Here is a 22212-nt window from a genome sequence, read left to right as displayed (position 1 = left end):
AAACAGGCAGGCATAATTGGGACCCATGTGAGTGCCCATGCCCCCCCCCCTTTTGATTGAAGGAAGTGGGAGGATCCAAAGGAGAAATTATTTTGAGTGAGGACAAATTCTGTGAGGCGGTGGGAGAGTGGTCATGGAGGGGAAAAGTCAACTGTACTTTTATCCATAGATACTGCCTGATCTGCTGAGTTCACCAGCATTTGTGTGTGTGTTGCTCAGATTTCCAGCATCTGCAGGTTTTCTCTTGTTTTTGAGGACTAAGGAGAGACAGTGGATGTCATTTACTTGGATTTTCAGAAGGTGTTTGATAAGATGCCCCACATAGGCTGCTTAACAAGATAAAATCCTATGGTGTTATAGGAAAGATACTGGCATGGTTAGCAGAATGACTGACAGGCAGGAGGCAACAAGTGGGAATAAAAGGGGCCTTTTCTGTTTGGCTGCCAGTGACTAGTGGTATTCCTCGGGTTGTTATTGGGACTGCTGCTTTTCACATTGTCAGTGATTTGGATAATGTGACTGTTGGCTTTGTGGGAAAGCTTGAGGGCGATATGAAAGTAGATGGAAGGAGAAGTAGTGCTGAGGAAGCAATGCGATTGTAGCAGGGCTTAGGCAAATTTTAAGAATGGGCAAAAAAGTGACAGATGGAATACAATGTTGTGAAATATACGACAATGCACTTTGGTAAAAGGAACAATAGTGCGGACTATTATCTAAATGGGGAGAAGGTTCAAACATCAGAGGTGCGGACGGACTTTGGAGTCGCTATGGAAGACTCCCAGAAGAAAAATTTGCAGTTCGAGTCTGTGGTAAAGAAGGCAAATGCAATGTTGACATTCATTTCGAGGGGAATAGAATATAAAAATGATAATGCTGAGCCTTTGTAAGACACTAGTCAGGCTGCACTTAAGAGTATTGTCAACAGTTTTGGGCCCCATATCTCAGAAAGGATGTATTATCATTGGAAACCATCCAGAGGAAGGTGAAGAGCATAATTCTGGTAGAAAGGGGTAAACATATGATGAGTGTTTGGCAGCTTTGGGCCTGTACTCACCGGAATTTAGAAGAATGTGGGGGGATTTCATTGAAACCTACAGAATGTTGAAAGGACTTGATTGGGTGGATGTGGAGAGGATGTTTACTATGGTGGCTATGTCCAGAACTAGAGGGCACAGCCTCAAAATTGAGGGGTGCCACTTTAGAACAGAGGTGGGGAGGAATTTTTTTAGTCAGAGAGTAGTAAATCTGTGGAATGCTCTGCCACAGCCATACTTGAGTGATGATAAACCTACTTCTGAAATGGGTCTCTATTGTGCACTGAGACAGGGAGAGGGGAATCGTAGTTGAGAAGAGGGGTAGGTAGAGGGGAGGGAGCAGGAAGCACCAGAGAGACATTCTGTAATGATCAATAAACCAATTGTATGGAATCAAATCACCTTGACTGTTGTCTCAGGGCTGGATGTTTCAACACCCGCACCACCCCCCTTCCTCTTTCACTCCTCCCTGCCACCTATGCCGTACCCCTCTGGCAGCGCTCCACCTTCTCCATTCCCAGCATTCTTTGCTGCTGCCAGATTTACAAACTCATTGTCGACTCCATGTTGCTAAGTGCACTACTGTGCAAAACTCTTCATTATGCACCGTAGCTCTCTATACTGTTTAAAAAAAAAGACCTTTGCCTCTACAGATGCTGCCATACTCACTCAGGCCTTCCAGCAGTTTGTTCTTTTTCCACCAGATGACAGCATCTCTTGCATTTCATCAGAAAACCATACACCCATATATTAAGGCCTATATTTTAAAACCTGGGAGCATGGGTTTTTAATGGCTGGAAACCAATAGTTTTAAAACTTGAGTCTATGTGTTTTTAATCCTTCAAAGTGATTAGTATCTGAACTCATGGACTTGAAACTTGAATGTATGTGCTTCTGTCAACCAGAGGTTAGCAGGAGTATTTAAAACATTGTACATCAGATCTTTGCATTTAGAAGGGGTTACAGCAATCACTCTGTAAATTCTAGTCTGCATGTACCCATCCACTCATGAATGGCTTCTTGATGAAGGATACTGTTGACTTCTGAAGTTATTCCAGAAGCACCACTACGTTTGGTACATATTAAACCAATATGTGGCACAGTAGCATAACTTTAGCAAAAGTCTACAACACTGGAGGTAAGACCATAAGACCTAGCAGTAGAATTAGGCCATTCAGCCCATTGAGTCTGCTCTGCCATTCTATCATGGCTGATCCTGGATCCCTCTCAACCCCATACACCTGCCTTCTCACCATAAGCTTTGATGCCCAGCCTATCAGGAAACTACTGGTTTTCGCTTTAAGTATACCCAGCGGCTTGGCCTCCACAGCTGTCTGTGGCAAAGCATACACAGATTCACTACTCTCTGGCTAAAAAAAAAAAATTCCTCCTTTCCTCTGTTCTAAAGGGTCACCCCTCAATTTTGAGGTTGTGTCTCTAATTCTGGACACCCCTGTCATAAGAAACATCCTCTCCACATCCACCCAATCGAGTCCTTTCAACATTCAGTAGATTTCAGTGAAATCCTCCAGCACTCTTCTAAATTTCAGTGAGCACAGGCCCAAAGCTACCAAACACTCCTCGAATGTTAACTCCTTCATTCCTGGAATTATCCTCGTGAAACTCCTTTGGACTCTCTACAATGACAATACATCGTTTCTGAGAAATGGGGCCCAAAACTGTTGACAATGCTCCAAGTGTGGCCTGACTGGTGTCTTATAAAATCTCAGCATTATCACCTTGCTTTTATATTCTATTCCCTTTGAAATGAATGCCAACATTGCATTTGTCGTCTTTACCACAGACTCGACCTGCAAAGTAATCTTCTGGGAGTTTTGCACAAGTAGTCCTAAGTCCCCCCTGCACCTCTGATGTCTGAACATTCTCCCCATTTAGATAACAGTCTACACTATTGTTCCTTTAACCAAAATGCATTATCATACATTTCCCAACATTGTATTCCATCCGCCCCTTTTTGCTCATTCTTCCAATACGCCCATTCTTCTACAATCACATTGCTTCCTCAGCACTACCTAATCCTCCACCTATCTTCGTATCATCTGCAAATTTTGCCACAAAGCCATCAATTTCATTATCTAGATCACTGACAAATAATGTGAAAAGTAGTGGTTCCAATACCAACCCCTGTGGACTCAGTTCTTACTAATGCCGTAACCAGTTTGCTCGTTCTCCCCATGTCCGAGTGCTCCAGTTTCCTCCCACGTTTCAAAGGCATGCGGTTAGAATTAGTGATTTGTCAGCATGCTGTGTTGAAAACAGAAGCATGAAGACACTTACAGATTGCCTTCAGCACAACCCTCACTGATTTGATTTGACACAAACAATAAATGTCACTGTATGTTTCAATGTACATGTGACAAATAAAGCTAAGCTTTAATCTTTAAACCTCTATAAAACTGAATTGTAATCTCTATAAAGAAATAATAGCTCCTATGCATGACAGAGCACTTCAGAAGTTTTCTCTAAATCCCAGAGCAGCATCTCATACAAGGGTGAATAACAGTGGATAGTGAGATGAAATATATAAGAGCTTATTGATTGGAGTATAAGTGCAGAACTTATTTAGTACTATCGACATTTTGATTTATGATATCATGTGGCACAATTTGAATAAACCTGAAAGGTAATCTATACAGCAATTGCTTTAAAAAATCCTATTGTTGACAATTATTGCTCATTTGCACTATTATAAGTTTAATACCATCTCTGAATTTGATCCATGGTGCACCAATAAACTCAAGAGATTCTGCAGATGCTGTAAATCTTGAGCAACACCCTCAAAATGCTGGAGGAGAATAAACTATCTCTGAATGGGAATAAACAGTCGACATTTCCGGCTGAGACTGTTCATCGGGACTGGAAGAGGAAGGGGGTCAGAAACCAGAATGAGAAGATGGCGGAGGGGAGGTACGATCTGGCAGGTGGCGTGAAACCAGGTGAGTGGGCGCGGGAGGGGAATGAAGTGAGAAGCCGGGAGGTAATAATTGGAAGAGGGAAAGGGCTGAAGAAGAGGGAATCTGATAGGAGGAAACAGTGGACCATGGAAAAGGGGTACTAAGAGGGATGTGATGGGCAAGTGAGGAGAAGCAAAAGGTTCAGAGGGGAAGCAGAATAAGGAATGGAAAAAGGGGGAGAAATTACTGGAAGTTAAAGAAATTAACATTCATGCCATCAGATTGGAGGGTACCCAGATGGAATAAGATTTGTTGATCCTCCAACCTGAGCGTGGCCTTATTGTGACTGTAGAGAAGGCCATGGAATGTCCTTGATTAACTTCCACAGCTTCATCCACTTAGTAGCGGAAGGCAATGTCCACACATAAGGTTGTGTGCAAACTATTTCTAATGTAGTTGATAACTCTCTTCATATTACAGTTTATAACACTAGCATAATGTACTAATAATCTAATGAAGCAAAAGAACTCCCCTCTGTAAATATTTTACACCCCAAACCTGACTCAAGGCCTCTCTGTCAATCTGTGCATTTTTTTCTCTCTGCAGTAGTAAGGGGACGTGATGCAAAGTCTATGGGACGTTCACTTCCATCACTCATAACATGTGATATGACTGCACCTATACCATAAGGTCAGGTGTCACAGACAAGCTTCACTGGACAATGTGGATCATAATGCGTGAGTACAGTGTCTGACATCACCATTTCCTTTACCTTTTGGAACACCAGCACACACTGTTTTGCCCATCGCCATGTCTTGCCGATGTGTAGTCATGAGTAACACGCACAATATGCTGGAGGAACGCAGCAGGTCAGGCAGCATCAACGTTTGTCAGCATCAACCCTTTGTCAGGACTGAAGAGGGAGGGGGCAGGGGCCCCATAAAGAAGGTGGGGGGAGGTTGGGAAGGAGAAGGCTGGTAGGTGCCAGGTGAAAAACCAGTAAGGGGAAAGATCAAGGGGTAGGGGAGGGGAAGCAGGAAGGGGATAGGCAGGAAAGGTGAAGAAGGAATGTTAGGGGAAAGCACTATGGGTAGTAGAAAAAGGCGGAACCATGAGGGAGGTGATAGGCAGCTGGAGGAGGAGGCAGAGTGAAACTGGGATGGGGGAAGGGAGGGGGAGGGAATTACTGGAAGTTGGAGAATTCAATGTTCATGCCAAGGGGCTGGAGACTACCCAGACGGTATATGAGGTGTTGCTCCTCCAACCTGAGTTTGGCCTCATCATGGCAGCAGAGGAGGCCATGTATGGACATATCCGAATGGGAATGTGAAGCAGAGTTGAAGTGGGTGGCAACTGGGAGATCCTGTCTGTTGTGGAGGACGGAGCGGAGGTGCTCGATGAAGCGGTCCCCCAATCTGCGTCATGTCTCGCCGATGTAGAGGAGGCCGCACCACGAGCACCAGATGCAATAGATTACCCCAACAGACTCACAAGTGAAGTGTTGCCTCACCTGGAAGGACTGTTTGGGGCCCTGAATGGTGGTAAGAGAGGAGGTGTAGGGACAGGTGGAGCACTTAAACTTGCAGGGATAAGTACCAGGTGGGTGTTCTGTGGGGAGGGGCGTATGGACCAGGGAGTCACAGAGGAAACCATCCCTGCAGAAAGTGGAGAGGGGTAGAGAGGGAAAGATGTGCTTAGTGGTGGGGTCCTGTTGAAGGTGTCGGAAGTTGCGAAGGATAATGTGCTGGATCCGGAGGCTGGTGGGGTGGTAGGTGAAGACAAGGGGGACACGGTCCCTGTTGTGGTGACGAGAGGATGGGGTGAGGGCTGAAGTGCGGGAAATGGAGGAGATGCGGGTGAGGGCATCATTGACGATGGCAGAAGGGAAACCATGATCCTTAAAGAAAGAGGACATTTGAGAAGTCCTGGAACAGAAAGCCTCATCCTGGGAGCAGATACAGCAGAGACAGAGGAACTGGTAATAGGGAATAGCATTTTTGCACGTGGCAGAGTGGGAAGAGGTATAGTCGAGATAGTTATGAAAGTCAGTGGGTTTATAGAAGATGTCAGTGAACAGTCTGTCTCCAGAGATGGAGACCGAGAGATCGAGAAAGGGGAGAGAAGTGTCTGAAAAGGACCAAGTGAATTTGAGGTATGGGTGAAAGTTAGAGGCAAAGTCAATGAAATTGACAAGCTCAGCATGGGTGCAGGAAGCTGCACCAATGTTGTCGTCAATGTAGTGAAGGAAAAGCTGGGGACCAGTACCAGTATAGGTTTGGAGCATAGACTGTTCTACATAACTACAAAAGAGGCAGGCATAGCTGAGGCACATGCGAGTGCCCATAGCTACACCCTTGGTCTGAAGAAAGTGGGAAGAACCAAAAGAGAAGTTATTAAGTGTGAGTACCGGTTCCGCCAACCGGAGGAGGGTGGTCGTGGTGGAGAACTGGTGAGGTCTATTGTCCAGAAAGTAGCGGGGGGCTTTGAGGCCTTCTTGATGGGGAATGGAAGTGTATAAGGATTGGACAAAATCCAATTTGTGCGTGTTGCTTTGACCCCAGCATCTGCAGAGTATTTAGTGTTTGTGGTAGTGAGTGCAAGGAGTGGAGCACAGTTGCCAGGTTTGGCAGGAACCTGTGAAAGTGTGTGGCAAATCCTAAAAAGGACAGCAACTATGATACATCCTTTGGCCTTGGAGAATCCACCACTACTTGAATTTTCTCAGCACACTTGGGTAATGCTTGTGCGCCAGTGGTGTGACCACAATAAGTGATGCTTGGTTTAAAGAATTCACACATGTTGCATTGTGCTCTGGGTCTTCTAATCTTTTTGACACTGTTTTGAGATTTTGGAGATGTTCTTTGGTATCCTCACCAATTACAGTGATGTCTTCCAGGTAACACTGAGTGCCTTGTCAGCCTTATAGACCCTGGTCAGTAGCTTTCTGCCAAAATGCAGGTGTAGATACTGCTCCAGAAGTAAGCTTATAATAGTGATAAATACTTCTGAGTTTTTATGGTGCAAAACTTTTCTTTCATCTCCACCTGTAGCTAAGGCAATTGATCTACTTGCAGTTCTGGGTTGATGGTGACTTTAAAATCATCACAGATCCTGACAGATTTATACTTCTTGGCTACTGGGACCACTGTCATTGTCCTTAAGCTCCACACAGCCTCGGAAAGAACTCCTTCAGCCTCCTTGTGATCTAGCTCACTGGGTTCTTTATCACAGATGGTAGAATGAATCAGACAGGCTTTGTAAAAGTTGGGTGTTGCATTTTCACTTAACACATTTTTTACCCTTGACGTCCTTGAGTTTTCCAATGCCATCTTTGAACACGGCTGTGATATCATCCAGTAACTTTCTTAATCTGCTTTCAGTTGACTCCATTGCAGGAGATATGGCATCAAAATGGTGGATGGATCTCCAATCAAGTTATAGTTGTCTCAGCCAATCATAGCCCTACAAAGCAGGCCCTTCTGTTTTTAAGAAATACAAGCCCAATGTGGATTGTTAGTTGCTGTATTCCATTGCTATGAATGTCATTCCAACAGGAAATATCTTTTCTCTAGTAAAAATTCTTAGTTGGATATTTGCAGGCTTTAGTTCAATATTTTTGAAATGCTGTTCAAACTCATTTTGTGGAATGACTGAAACAGCTGAGCCAGAGACCAATTTCATTTTAATTGATTTGTTGTTCGCTTTGGGTGTAAGCCATATTGCTCGTCTCTTGTTAGTTTTTATAATGTAAATCTCAAGTCTTCTCAGTCCGGTGTCACTCTCATTATTGTCAGATTTTTAGCAACATTATTTTTAGTACTCTTTTTGAAACTGCAACTTGACTTTTTATCATTTTCTCTTCCCTATGCAGTCTATTTTTGTCTGCCTGAAATCCTCTTTGTATGTGTCCTACTTCGCTGCAAGTTCTGCATTTAATCTTTAAATATTCTGTATATTGGCCTAGGTATGTATGTAAGTTCCTGCCACGAAGGTAGCACAGTTTGTTCAGCCAGGTAGACATTGTCCTGTTCAGACATTGCAATTTCGTTCATGATCACTTTCGATCCTGACTGCCACTAAATTCTGTCTCTGTCTGCTGTCTCCATTGATACAGTGATTTCAACGGTTATTTTAAATATAAGCTATGATTCAGTTAGGAGCCATTTTTGAACACTTTCTTGTAAGATTCCACAAACTAAACGATCTCTCAGTGTACCATTAAGTCCATCACTGAACTGACAATGCTTGGACAATTTCTTCAATTCAGCCATGTAAAGTGAAATGGAGTCCCCTTTCTTTGGATTCCACTAATGAAACCGAAAGAATTTTGCTATCAACAATGAATTTGGTTTTAGATGATTTTGCATTATGTTCACGATATCATCAAAACTCCATTTTGCCTAGTTTGGTTAGAACAGTTAAACTTCTAAGCAAACTATATGATTTCCGACTTACTACATTCGGCGAAACTGCCACTCATTTCTCATTGGCTTTTTCATTTGCTTCAAAATACTGCTTAGTTTAGTCAGTATGCATCATCCAGTTATCCGTTATACAATGGAATGAGGCTGATTATCCGATGTAGCCAGCCATTTCTGCTTGCTTATTTATTTATTATTATTATTATCACTTGGTAATCACTTTGATGAACCCATGAATTTCATCCATTTTCTGCCTTTTTTAAAAAATTCAATGTCGCTCTCTCGTTCCAAAGAAACAAATGTGCTGCACTTCAACAGTTGGGTAGTAATTCTGGTTTCCTTTTACAACTTCCTCATCACCACTGTTATGTTATGTAACTCCAAAGGCTAATCAAAAGAAAAACCCCGGTAGCCAGTGATATGGGTTTATTTATTTTCAGTAAGGCCTTCACATATAACATGGTGATGTACCGATGTATGTCATTCATGTACTTTTATATATAACTATTAATGAATTATGGAAACAAAGAATGCGTAATCAAACAATATACTTACAATATTGCTCAAATAATACTGAAATATTAAATACACTATATAAAACAGCCCATGATATCACAGAGCAGCACACAAAATGTGGGATGAATTCAGCAGGACAGGTATCTATGGAGGATCAATGATCAAACTTTCAGGCCAAGACCCTTCATCAGAGTCTCGGCCCAAACAGCAACTGCTTACTCGCCTGTATAAATGTTGCCTGGCCTGCTGAGATTCTCCAGCACTTTGTATGTGTTGCTCTGGATTTCCATCCTCTACAGAATCTCTTGTGCAACTGAAATTTCAAATTGGATTTTGTTCAATTTTACAACTGAGTTTTAGCACACCAAAATGTTGTGCAAACAAAATGTTTCAATCTCATTTTTGTTTCAAAATATTTTTTCTATTAGAATATCGCTACAATAATACAAGCAGTATCCATCTCTGTGCATTCAAGTAACTTTGCCCTTGAGTTGTTTTCAGAGCTTTACCTCCTTGCGTTTATCAACCAGAAGCAGAGCAGTTGCATCCGTTTGGCCTCTGTTTAACAGCTTGCTTCCTGCGCGACTCATTTTGTGAATTTAGCATTGAACTTGTGATCTGGAGCAGATAAAGGAAAACACAACCCTTATTCTGACGGTCAAAGTCTCCCTTTATACACCATTGTTACAGGCCCATTGCAATTGTTTTTTGCCACTTATTTTTCTGTTCGAGTCCGCCCCTCTCTCGAGTGTTCCAGCTATAGATACAGTTTTATGGCATTGTTAACAGCTTACTGAAACTGACCAAGTATCTGTTGGGATTATTTATGATTTCTACATCTCCTACACCAGATGTCAGAGGCAAATTTATGGACCTGAATTTATCTAATATTCTACTTTTCTTTAGTGATAAACTTGTACATTAAATGAAAATCACAAATCCATCGTCTATATCTGATTACCTAACCTAAAGAAACTCATCTTTCCCATACTGAAGAATTACCTTTACTAACTGCAGTCAATAAAAAGTAGATATTGATTTGCTTGTATCGTTTTGCAATATTTTTGTTAATATTTTCAAAATAGGACAGTACTACACAGAAACATACCTTTTGAGCCATGACTGACCGTGATGCTGTATTAAACTGTATCCATCTGCCTTCCCATGAGCCATACCCCTTTAAGAGCAGACATAAGAGCAGTATTAGGATATTTGCCCTATCGAGTCTGCTGTGCTATTCCATCATGGCTGATTTATTATCCATCTCGATCCCATTGTCCTGCCTTATCCCCATAACGTTTGATACACTTTCTAATCAAGAACCAATCATACTCTGCTTTAAATTTACCCAGTGACTTGGCCTCAACAGCCATCTGTGGTAATGAATTTCTCAGATTCATTTTTGCTTCTCCAGTGCAAGGCCTCCACCTGTGTATCTTTCCCTCCATCCATCTCCTATAGGGTCAGAGGGAAGGGCTTGCATACTGCATGGAAGCACACCCTTCAGCCCGTTTACTGTCAACTACCCATTTACACTAAATTTATGTCAGTCCCATTTTTGCATTTTACTCTCACCACAATCACATCAACTCCTTCATATTCTACCTCTAAACGATGAATTAGAGGCAATTGGTACTGGCTGTTTAAGCTGCGAACCTGTGGCACATGGGAGGAAACTGAGAACCCAGAGGACACTTTTATGGTCATAAGGAGAAGGTGGAAAATCCACACAGATAGAAACGTTTGGACCCATATGCTTTTCTTGTTTGTTTGTCTTTTTCTATTACTGAGCTGCCTCTGTGTTCTCCCTCCATCTCTTTTCCCCCACAACGAGGCTTCATCCGACAATAATCTCACACCCCTCCTCAGTCCACCTATCCCCCTCCCCCCCCCCACCCCCACACCAACAACTTCAACAAATATTGATTGAGCCATTGAGTTCCTCCAGCAGATTATTTGTTGCTACAAGCACGTCAAAAGGGCAAAACTACGATAGTCATAGGAGATTTTAACCTGCAGGTAGACTGGGAAAATCAGGTTGGTAATGGACCTCAAGAGAGTGAAATTAGTGAATGCCTACGAGACGGCTTTTTAAAGGAACTTGTCATTTAGCCTGCTAGGGGATGAGCTTTACTGGATTGAGTGTTATGTTATGAACTGGAGGCGATTAGGGACCTTAAGGTAAATGATTACAGTATGATTGAGTTCAATTTGAAATTTGATAGGGAGAATATAAAGTCTGATGTAGCAGTATTTCAGTGGAATAAAGGAAATTACAGTGTTATGAGAGAAGATATGGCCAAAGTAAATTGGAAGGAGATGCTGGCAAGGATGACAGCAGAGCAGCAATGGCATGAGTTTCTGGGAAAAATTAGGAAGGTGCAGGGTAAGATGTATTCCAAAGACAATGAAATGCTTAAAAGGCAAAATAATAGTACAACTGTGGCTGACAAGGGAAGTCAAAGCAAATTGAAAAGCAAAAGAGAGGGCATACAACAAAGCAAACTTTAGCGGGAAGATAGAGGATTGGGAAGTTTTTAAAAACGTACAGGAAGCAACTAATCAATCGGAGGGAAAAGATGAAATATGAAAGCAAGCTAATAAACAATACCAAGGGGATAGAAAAAGCTTTTTCAAAACTGAGAGATGAGAGTGGAAAGAGGACCACTAGAAGATGAGACTGGATAAATAATAACTGGGGACAAAGAGATGGCTGATGAACTAAATGAGTATTTTGCATCAGTCTTCACTGTGGAAGGTTTTCGTAGTGTGCCAGATGTTGAAGGATGTGAGGAAACTTTAGAGAGGACAACTATTATTACAAGGGAGAAGGTGCTCAAAAAGCTTAAAAAGCTAGAGGTGCATGAGTCACCTGGACCAGATGAACTGCTGAATCCTTCACACACAAGAGAAAATCTGCAGATGCTAGAAATCCAAGCAACACACACAAAATTGTGAATTAACTCAGCAGGCCAGGCAGCAACTATGGAAAAGAGTACAGTTGGCATTTCGGGCTGAGACCCTTCAGCAGAACTGGAGAAAAATACCTGAGGAGTAGATTTGAAAAGTGGGGGGAGGCAAGAGAGAAACACAAGATGATAAGTGAAACCTGAAAGGGGAGAGATGAAGTAAAGAGATAGGAAGTAGATGGTGAAAGAGACAGAAGGCCTTGGAAGGAAGAAAGGTGGGGAGGAACACCAGAGGGTGGCGATGGGTGGGCAAGGAGGTGAGGGGAGAGAGGGAAAGGGGGATGGGAAGTAATGAGGGAGAGGGGAGGGGGGGTGGTCATTACTGGAATTTCAAGAAATCGATGTTCATGCCATCAATTTGGATGCTACCCAGAAGGAAAATAAGGTGTTGTTCCTCCAACCTAAGCCTTTGCATCCAGCACATAATTCTTGGAAACCTCCATCATCTCCAATGGGATCCCTCCACCAAGCACATATTCCCTCCCCCTTACTTTTTGCTGTCAACAGAGATCTCTCCCTATGTGGCTCACTTGTCCATTCATCCCTCCCCACAGATCTTGCTTCTGGCTCTTAACCTTGCAAGTGGAATAAGTGCTACACCTGCCCCTACACCACCGCCCTCACTACCATCCAGGGCCCAAAATAGTCCTTCCAGCTGAGGCCACACTTCTGGTAGGGTCATACACTGTATCTGATGCTCCCGGTGAGGCCTCCAGTTAATCGGTGAGACCTGACATAGATTGGGAGACCGCTTTGCCGAGCACCTACGTTCAGTCCGCCAGAAAACGTGGGATCTCACAGATGCCACCCATTTTAATTCCACTTTGCATTCCCATTCCGATATGTCTAACCATGGCCTCTTCCACTGTCATGATGAGACCATGGTAGATGTGCATTTAGATTTGCTTACCATGATAAGAGCGACGTTGGTGAATCTGTGGAATTCATTGCCATAGGTGGCCATTGAGGCCAGGTCATTGGGTGTATCTTAGTCAGAGTTTGATAAAATCTTTCAGGGTGTGAAAGGTTATGGGAAGAAGGCAGGAGAATGGGGTTGAGAGTGAAATGGATCAGCCATGATCAAACAGCGGAGCAGACACAGCAGGCCAAATAGCTGACTACTGCTCATGTTTCTTATGGTCTCATGTGAAGAGCCCTGACACTAACACTAATAGAAGCCCAGAGTTCAAATGGAATGATAGCGTTACTGTTACTTTCCAGCTCCAGGGATGCAGGTTCGATCCTGACCTCGGGAGTTCGTCTTTGAGCTTTCATGATCTGTTTGTGATGGTGTAGGTTTTCCAATGGATGCTCTAATTTCCTGTCATATTCTGAAGATATTGACAAGTAAGTTATTTCAAATTGTTCTTTACATACATACAAGAAAATAATAAAAAAAACACCTTGCAGCAGCTCATACTCTTAAAAATAAAGCGAAGATGCTTTCAAAATAATGAAATGAAAAGCTTCAAAATATGAAAAAATACTATAAAAAGCTGTAAACAGTAATAAACTAAATCAAATCAATATTTGGAGTGACCAGCTTTTGCCTTTTAAAACTGTATCAATTCTCTTAGGTACACTGTTCTGTATTTCTAAGAAAATCAGCTGGTAGGTTGTTCCAAACACTTCGGAGAACTTGCCACAGTTCTGCAGACTTTGGCTGTCTCACTTGCTTCTATCTTTCCAGGTAATCCCAGACAGCCTCAATGATATTTACATTAGGGCTCTGTGGAAACCATACTATTTTTTTACCATATAAAAAACTTCTTGGGTACCTCACAGTACTGTACAAAATTGATACAGTTTTTCTTACGATACGTTGCTATGTACTTGTGTAGCTATTTCAAATAGTTTTTCCATTGCACTTGTGCATGCATGCATTTGTACGCTTGTCAATAAACTCAACTTTGACTAGCAGATATTCCTGTAATTGTCCGTTATCATCAGGAATGTGTACTATGATATTCTGAACATAAATATTTTTAACCACAGATTCCTCCCCTCCCAACGCGAATGCCACCCAATGGCTGGTTTAGGCAATTCCTGTAAGCTGTGTTTGGGAGAAATTCCCTGGTGTGGAATGAGTGAGTCCAAAAAAAATACGTGTTCATTATTAGTCCTGATGTCTGAATAGGTCATTCTTAGAACATGATCAGTTAACCAGATTCCTCTGCAGAAAGCCAATGCTGTTTTCTCTCCAAGATAAGAATATTCTTTGTGTGCATGACCACTGAACTGAGCTTAGTCATTACGTGCCAGTCGCATACTCAAAAAGAAACCAAAAATGCTTTAAATTGATATTATCTCTGAGAAATTTCATTGCTTAAACTTTTTAGCCATACAAAGGAGAGGTGTTTGCATCAGTCTCAAAACAAAACTGCCCGTAATGATTCAGTTGGCTTTGCAGTGTTCATTTCCTTTCCTGTGATAAGTAGCTAAGGCCAATTAAACAGAAGCCAAAACAAAGTCCTGACCAACAACAGCAATGCTATCATTAAAATATCAATTGGACCAAAACAAAATTCTTTCAATTTTTTTTTAAAATAGTCATAGAGTTATACAGCACAGAATCAGGACCTTCAGCTCATCTAATTGATGATGGCCAAGTTTTCCACCTGAGCTAATCCCATTTTAACCATTCTCACCAGTAGTCTATGCCTCCAATTACAGACTCCCACACACTGTGGAAAAAGACTGTGACCTTTCATTTCATCTATGCTGCTCATGGCTTTATATACCTCTATTAGTGTGGCATGGTAGTTTAGCAGCTAGCATAGCACTTTACAGCTCCAGCAGTACAATTATGGTTCAATTCACGCTGCTGTCTGTAAGAGGTTCATATATTCTCCCCATGAATACTCAAGTTTCCTCCAGGTGCTCAGTTTTCATCCCACATTCTAAAGACATAAGGATTATGGTTAGCAAGATGGGGATATGTCATGTTGATAAGTTGTGATAAACTATGTAGGTGCTGGAAATATGACACTTGCGGGCTGTCCCCAGCACACTTTTAAAATCCTTTATATCTTTATAAGGTCATTCTGCAATGTCTTGTGCTTCAGTGGAAAAGAAGACAGCCTATCTCTCCTTATAACTAAAGCCCATAAGTCCTGGCAGCAGAGTTGAGAATCTTTTCTGCATCATTTGCAGCTGAGTGACATCCTTCCTAAAGCTCCATGATCAGAACTGGAAACATTTTGCAATCTGTTTGCTTTTTAATACCTTAATATAATGAATGACCTGTCAGAATAGGTTTGATTGAAAATGATTTATTAATAGTACAGTGCTCCAGGTACAATCTTATCAATGTTGGTTCCAGTTGTAACATGATATCCAACTCTTGTCCTTAATCCTTTGGCTGATGAAGGCAAGTAAGCCAGATTCCTTTTTCATCACCGTGTCTAACTGTGTCACCATGAGTACATTGAGCAGCACAGCTCAGGAATAGACCTTTTGCACTAAACTGATGCAACTAACAATTAAATGCCAGAGGGCTATTGGGAACCTTGGGTAATTTCTAAGTAAGTACATGTTCGGCACAGCATTGAAGGCCAAAGGGCCTGTATTTTACTGTAGGCTTTCTATGTTCAGAAGGCATTTGATAAGGTCCCACATAGAAGATTGGTGGGCAAAATCAAAGCTCAGGGCATCGGGGGGAAGGCATTGACATGGATAGAAAACTGGTTGGCAGATAGAAAGCAAAGGGTAGCGGTGAATGGGTGTTTCTCGGAATGGCAGGTGGTGACTAGTGGGGTGCCACAGGGCTCAGTATTGGGACCACAGCTGTTTACCATTTACATCAACAATTTGGATGAAGGCATTGAAAATAACATCAGCAAATGTGCTGATGATACTAAGCTGGGTGGCAGTGTGACATGTGATGAGGATGTTAGGAGAATTCAGGGTGACTTGGATAGGCTGGGTGAGTGGGCAGATACTTGGCAGATGGCGTTTAATGTGAATAAGTGTGAGGTTATCCACTTTGGGAGTAAGAACAGGAAGGCAGATTATTATCTGAACGGTGTAGAGTTGGGTAAGGGAGAAATACAAAGAGATCTAGGAGTCCTTGTTCATCAGTCACTGAAGGTGAATGAGCAAGTGCAGCAGGCAGTGAAGAAGGCTAATGGAATGTTGGCCTTTATTACAAAGGGAATTGAGTACAAGAGCAAGGAAATCCTCTTGCATTTGTACAGAGCCCAGGTGAGACCACACCTGGAGTATTGTGTACAGTTTTGGTCTCCAGGGTTAAGGAAGGACATCCTGGCTGTAGAGGAAGTGCAGCGTAGATTCACGAGGTTAATTCCTGGGATGTCTGGACTGTCTTACGCAGAGAGGTTAGAGAGACTGGGCTTGTACACGCTGGAATTAAGGAGATTGAGAGGGGATCTGATTGAAACATATAAGATTATTAAGGGATTGGACAAGATAGAGGCAGGAAATATGTTCCAGGTGCTGGGAGAGTCCAGTACCAGAGGGCATGGTTTAAGAATAAGGGGTAGGTCATTTAGGACAGAGTTACGGAAAAACTTCTTCTCCCAGAGAGTTGTGGGGGTCTGGAATGCACTGCCTCGGAAGGTAGTGGAGGCCAATTCTCTGGATGCTTTCAAGAAGGAGCTAGATAGGTATCTTATGGACAGGGGAATCAAGGGATATGGGGACAAGGCAGGAACCGGGTATTGATAGTAATTGATCAGCCGTGATCTCAAAATGGTGGTGCAGGCTCAAAGGGCCGAATGGTCTACTTCTGCATCTATTGTCTATTGTTTCTATGTCTCAGTAAATGAATCCCTTCATCCTACAAACAGTGCATTTCCTTCCATTTTCTGCATAATCACATGAGTATCTTAGAGCCCCATACATCTAGGGTAATGAATGGGGCAAGAAGATGGAGGGGGCTTCAGGAGACGCTCCCTTCCCCCCATCTTCTCTAAAAAGCAGAGGCTCTTAAATGCCTCCATCATATTTGCCTCTACTCATCCCCAGTGCACCATATTGGGGTGACACGGTCGTGTAGTGGTTAGCACAATGCTTTACAGTACCAGCAACCAGGGTTCAATTCCCGCCGCAGTCTGTAAAGAGTTTGTACTTTCTCCTCGTGACCGCATGGGTTTCCTCCCACAGTCCAAAGATATACCAGTTGGTATGCTAATTGGTCATTGTAAATTATCCTGTAATTAGGCTAGTGTTAAATCAAGGGTTGCTGGCTGGCACACCTCAAAAGCTTGAAAGGGCCTATTCCACACTGTATCTCAATAAAATAAAAATAAATAAAATATTCTAGGCATCACCCTTGTCTGTGTAAGATGAACTTGCAACAGCCATCCCATCTGTACACCCTCTCAATCTTAATTGCATCCCCTCTAGTTATCAAAATATTCTAAAAAAATATTCAAAAAATTTTGAATATGTCTGCTTGGGAGTGCATTCCTAGTCACTAAATAACTCTACATGGCTGAGTCACAACGTTATACTCTGAGTCCAAATTCATCCCATGAGGTCTATGGAATACATTTTAGAAGCAGGGTTCATGTATCATTGTGAGGTGTACTTCCCCCTACTGACCAGTTATGAATTTTAAGGCAAACAAATCATCGGTTTGGTAATTGACAATGTAGTGCTGAGTAGACCTCTGTACCATAGGCAGCAAGTCTTTGACTTTGCTTTATAATTGCATATGTGCTAATGCTAGTTGCTGTCATTTTCACAGAGAAATGACATAAAACATAGAATACCTACAGCACAATACAGGCCTTTCGACCCACAAAGCAGTGCTGAACATGTCTTTACCTTAGAATGACCTAGGCTTACCCATAACCCTCTATTTTTCTAAGCTCCAGGAGTCTCTTAAAAGCTCTCAATCCAATGGTTGATGAAGACCAATGCACCATAAGCTTTCTTAACCACAGAGTCAACCTGCAAAGCAGCTTTCAGTGTTCCATGGACACAAACCCCAAGATCCAGCACATCCTGTCTGCCAAGGCCTTCTCATGGCCCCTTCTGGCTCTCCTAATTTCATTCTTAAGCTCCTTCCTGCTAACCTTATAATCTTCTGGATCTCTATCATTACCTAGTTTTTTGAACCTTTCATAAGCTCTTCTTCTTGACTAGATTTACAACAGCCTTTGTACACCACAGTTCCTGTACCCTACCATCCTTTCCCTGTCTCATTGGAACGTACCTATGCAGAACCCCATGCAAATATCCCCTGAACATTTGCCACATTTCTTCTTTACATTTCCCTGAGAACATCTGTGCCTCCAATTTGTGCCTCCAAGTTCCTGCCTGATAGCCTCATATTTCCTCTTACTCCAATTAAACATTTCCTTAAACTTGTCTGTTCCTATCCCTGTCTAATGCTATAGTAAAGGAGATAGAATTGTGATCACTATCTCCAATATGCTCTCCCACTGAGAGACATGACACCTGACCAGGTTCACTTCCCAATACCAGATCAAGTACAGCCTCTCCTCTTGTAAGCTTATCTACATGTTGTGTCAAGAAACTTCCTGAACACACCTAACAATCTCCACCTCATCCAAACCCCTCACTCTAGGGAGATGCCAATAAATATTTGGGAAATTAAAATCTCCCACCACAACAACTCTGTTATTATTACACCATTCCAGAATCTGTCTCCCTATCTGCTCCTCGATGTCCCTGTTACTATTGGGTGGTCTATAAAAACACCCCGTAGAGTTATTGACCCCTTCCTATTTCTAACTTCCACCCACAGAGACAACATAGACAACCCCTCCATGACTTCCTCCTTTTCTATAGCCGTGACACTATCCCTGATCAATATTGCCATGCCCCCACCTCTTTTGCCTCCTTCCCTGTCCTTTCTGAAACATCTAAAGCCTGGCACTTGAAGTAGCCATTCCTGCCCCTGCACCATCCAAGTCTCTGTAATGGCCGCAACATCATAGCTTGAAGTATTGATCCACGCTCTAAGCTCATCTGCTTTGTTCATAATAATCCTCGCAGTAAAATAGACACATTTCAAACCATTGGTCTGAACGTGTACCTTCTTGCCTATCACCTGCCTATCTTCCCTTTTGCTCTGTCTCCAAGCCTTCTCTATTTGTGGGCCAACCTCTCTTTCCTACGTCACATCAATTCAGTTCCCATCCAATTCTAGTTTAAATTCTCCCCAATAGCCTTAGCAAATCTCCCTGCCAGGATATTGGGCTCCCTAGGATTCAAGTGCAACCTGTCCTTTTTCTACAGGTCGCATCTGCCCCAAAAGAGGTCCCAATGACTCAGAAATCTGAATCCCTGCCCCCTGCTCCAATCCCTCAGCCACGCATTTATCCTCCACCTCATTCTATTCCTATACTCACTGTCACGTGGCACAGGCAGTAATCCCGAGATTATTACCTTTGAGATCCTGCTTCTCAACTTCCTTCCTAACTCCCTATCGTCTGTTTTCAGGACCTCCTCCCTTTTTCTGTCTATGTCGTTGGTACCAATATGTACCACAACCTCTGGCTGTTCTCCTTCCCACTTCAAGATATCATGGGCGCGACCAGAAATATCCTGGACACTGGCACCTGGGACACAAACTACCATCTGCGTTTCTTTCCTGCATCCACAGAATCGCCTGTCTGACCATCTAACTACAGAGTCCCCTGTCACTGCTGCCATACCCTTCCTTTCCCTGCCCTTCTGAACCACAGGGCCAGACTCTGTATCCAGGGACGCAGCCACTGTTGCTGCCCCCCAAATGTATTCAAACAGGAGTACTTATTGTTAAGGGGTACAGCCACAGGGGTACTCTCTGGCATCTGGCTCTTGCCCTTCCCTCTCCTGACTGTTTCCCAAAGCTAATATTTTCACTATTCAAACCCAGGAAAGTAACCACTAAAATGAGGCCATATCTTACTTTGGGAGAACTTTCAATATTCTCGCTGCAATCTCAATATGTTTCCTTTTCGGAGTCTGGATGTGAGCTCAGAAACCACATCCTGTGCTTCAATGCGCTTTAATATCGAAATTGCATGATGTGAGTTTGACCATTTTTAACTTGGTTGCAGGTCTGGTGTCTGTATTGCCGTTCCAAATGTCATGGCAGATCTGTTTAACCTCCATGCTATGTATAGAGGCGTAGCATGTACAAGGGGCATGTACAAAGGCTCAAGGATTGCTTCTGCAGTGAGTTATAAGTCAAGAACAGCTTCCATCCTGAGTTATTGAACGGTCCACTTGTACATTAAGGTGGACTCTTGACCTCACATCATGGCCTTGATCTTTAACGTCTGCCTGCACTACTCTTTTCCTTAGTACTACCTCATTGATATGATACGACAGAATAACCTGTGTGGGTAGCATGCAAAATGACATTTTTCTAGAGCACATGACAAATATAAACCAATTTACCAAAACCCTAAAGCTTCCACACTATTACACGAAAACATAAATTTATATCCCCGCCTGCTTATTTTGAAACTGATACCTGATTCTGTATACCCCATCCACATTATTCGTCAGTTACACATCTATCTCTATAAGCAAGACGCAAAAGTAATAGAAATAAACTCACCAAAATGAATGATGAACATTTCACACCAGCTGGATACAAGTCTAGTCACTAGAAATATTCATGGAATGTGTCCATCAGCTTTTAATGGTGGAATTTTGGGCTTAGCTGTGTGCCTCACTTTTATTCTCATTGACTACAAGAGTTCAAATACTCTTGTATAATACTCTTGCATTTTTCACAAGATTCAAATCCAAAATTTCAAAGTAAATTTATTATCAAATACAGTACTTTCCAGTAAATTGGGACACATTGGGGCCAATCCATTTTGATTCTATTAAGTGGATGCCCCAATGAGTTAGTTCATAAAATAGTTAAAAAGGTATAAAAAGACAAACTGAGTAACAAACTATGTACAGTATTTGAATGAAATACAGAACAAATTAGAACACTACCAATAGTACTACACTATTACTCTGTATTAGTTCCTAATATTAATTGACAGTGGAGTTTATCCAGTGTACTCAATGAACAAAATCAGCACAGACACTTAGTGTAGATAATGGATTTTCTTCATATAATACTATCAAAAATTCCTTCCTCTAAATCTTAATTTTCATTGTAAAATTCAATATGATTTTTGATGCCTTTACATTCTTTATAGTTTCTAGCTTGTTGAAATAGTGAAATCATTGCATTTTCACTCCCGGCCTTTTCTGGCTTTGTCAGACCTGAATGCTTGAAACCAATGTGAGCAAAGCGGTTCTGAATTGTCTTACTGCTTATTTCTTATCCACTATCAGTGACAAAAATCACTACTTTTTGAGTACAAACAAATGCAACTGATGATGTTTCAAAGTTATTCACTCTAAGCACAGCATAGCGTCTAACAACCACACAAATATGCACAACTGACACTTGTTAGAACCTGCTTGGCTACACCCTCCTGCCTCAATTAAATGGCATAGTGTCCCAAATGAGCAAGGGGTATTCCATCTATTTTATTAATTAGTATTTGTTCTTTAAGAGTATTCCAAATAAGCGACTGCCCCAGTTAAATGATGGTCCAATTAATCAGAACCCACTGTACATATACTGTATGTCACAACCCTGAAATTCTTTTTCTTGCAGGCATTCCCAATAATACCAAAATTACAATCAAGTTCTTAAAAATCCACTTTCAACAAGACTGACAAATAACCAATGTGCAAAAGACAACAAACTGCACAAATACAAAATAAAAGAAAAAATGTGCAAAATAATAATAACAAATAAGCAATAAATTTTGAGAAAATGCAATGAAGAGTCTTTGAATGTGAGTCCACAGTTTGAAGAATCAGATCATTTCTGATAGAAGTGAAGGTTGATATTTTGTGTAAAATCTTGTTTTTTGCACTGTAAATATTGCAGTGATAAATGAATCCACCATTTTATTTTGCTTCCAATTTAGATTTCCCCAACAAGTGGACATTCGAGAGGCTGCGGGACCAGATGGCGCTCCAGGGCGAGTTCTCTGGATGTGTGCAGCACAACTGGTAGGTGTGTTTACAGACATTTTTAATCTCTCCCTCTCCCAGTGTAGAGTGCCCTCCTGCTTCAAAACATCCACCATTCTCCCTGTACCAAAAAAGACCAAGGTAACATGACTGAACAACTGGTGTCCTGTCGCACTCACCTCAATAATAAGCAAATGCTTTGAGAGGCTGGTCAAGGATTACATCTGCAGCTTGCTACCACCCAAACTGAACTCCCTACAATTCACCTACCGACACAACTGATCAACAGACGACGCAATAGCCACAGCTCTACACACCGTCCTTACACATCTGGAGAACAAGGATGCTTATGTGAGAAAGCTGTTCTTGGACTACAGTTCGG

The 22212-nt window shown here is 42.1% G+C and overlaps 1 long non-coding RNA gene across 1 annotated transcript in view; it reads left to right on the top strand.

Moving 5' to 3' along the window:
• Positions 1-3906: 3906 nt before the first annotated feature.
• The window catches only part of LOC140739573 (uncharacterized), a 35014-nt gene continuing 16708 nt past the window's right edge, over positions 3907-22212 (top strand). Inside the window, exons 1-3 of the long non-coding RNA XR_012101676.1 lie at positions 3907-3991; positions 4556-4686; positions 21785-21869. This is a non-coding gene — a long non-coding RNA (uncharacterized lncRNA). The remainder of the gene's footprint in view (positions 3992-4555; positions 4687-21784; positions 21870-22212) is intronic.

This window comes from Hemitrygon akajei, chromosome 15, assembly GCF_048418815.1.
Source record: "Hemitrygon akajei chromosome 15, sHemAka1.3, whole genome shotgun sequence".
Lineage (NCBI taxonomy): Eukaryota > Metazoa > Chordata > Chondrichthyes > Myliobatiformes > Dasyatidae > Hemitrygon > Hemitrygon akajei.
Note: the sequence above shows the minus strand (reverse complement) of the source record. Positions and strands in the feature narration are given on the sequence as shown.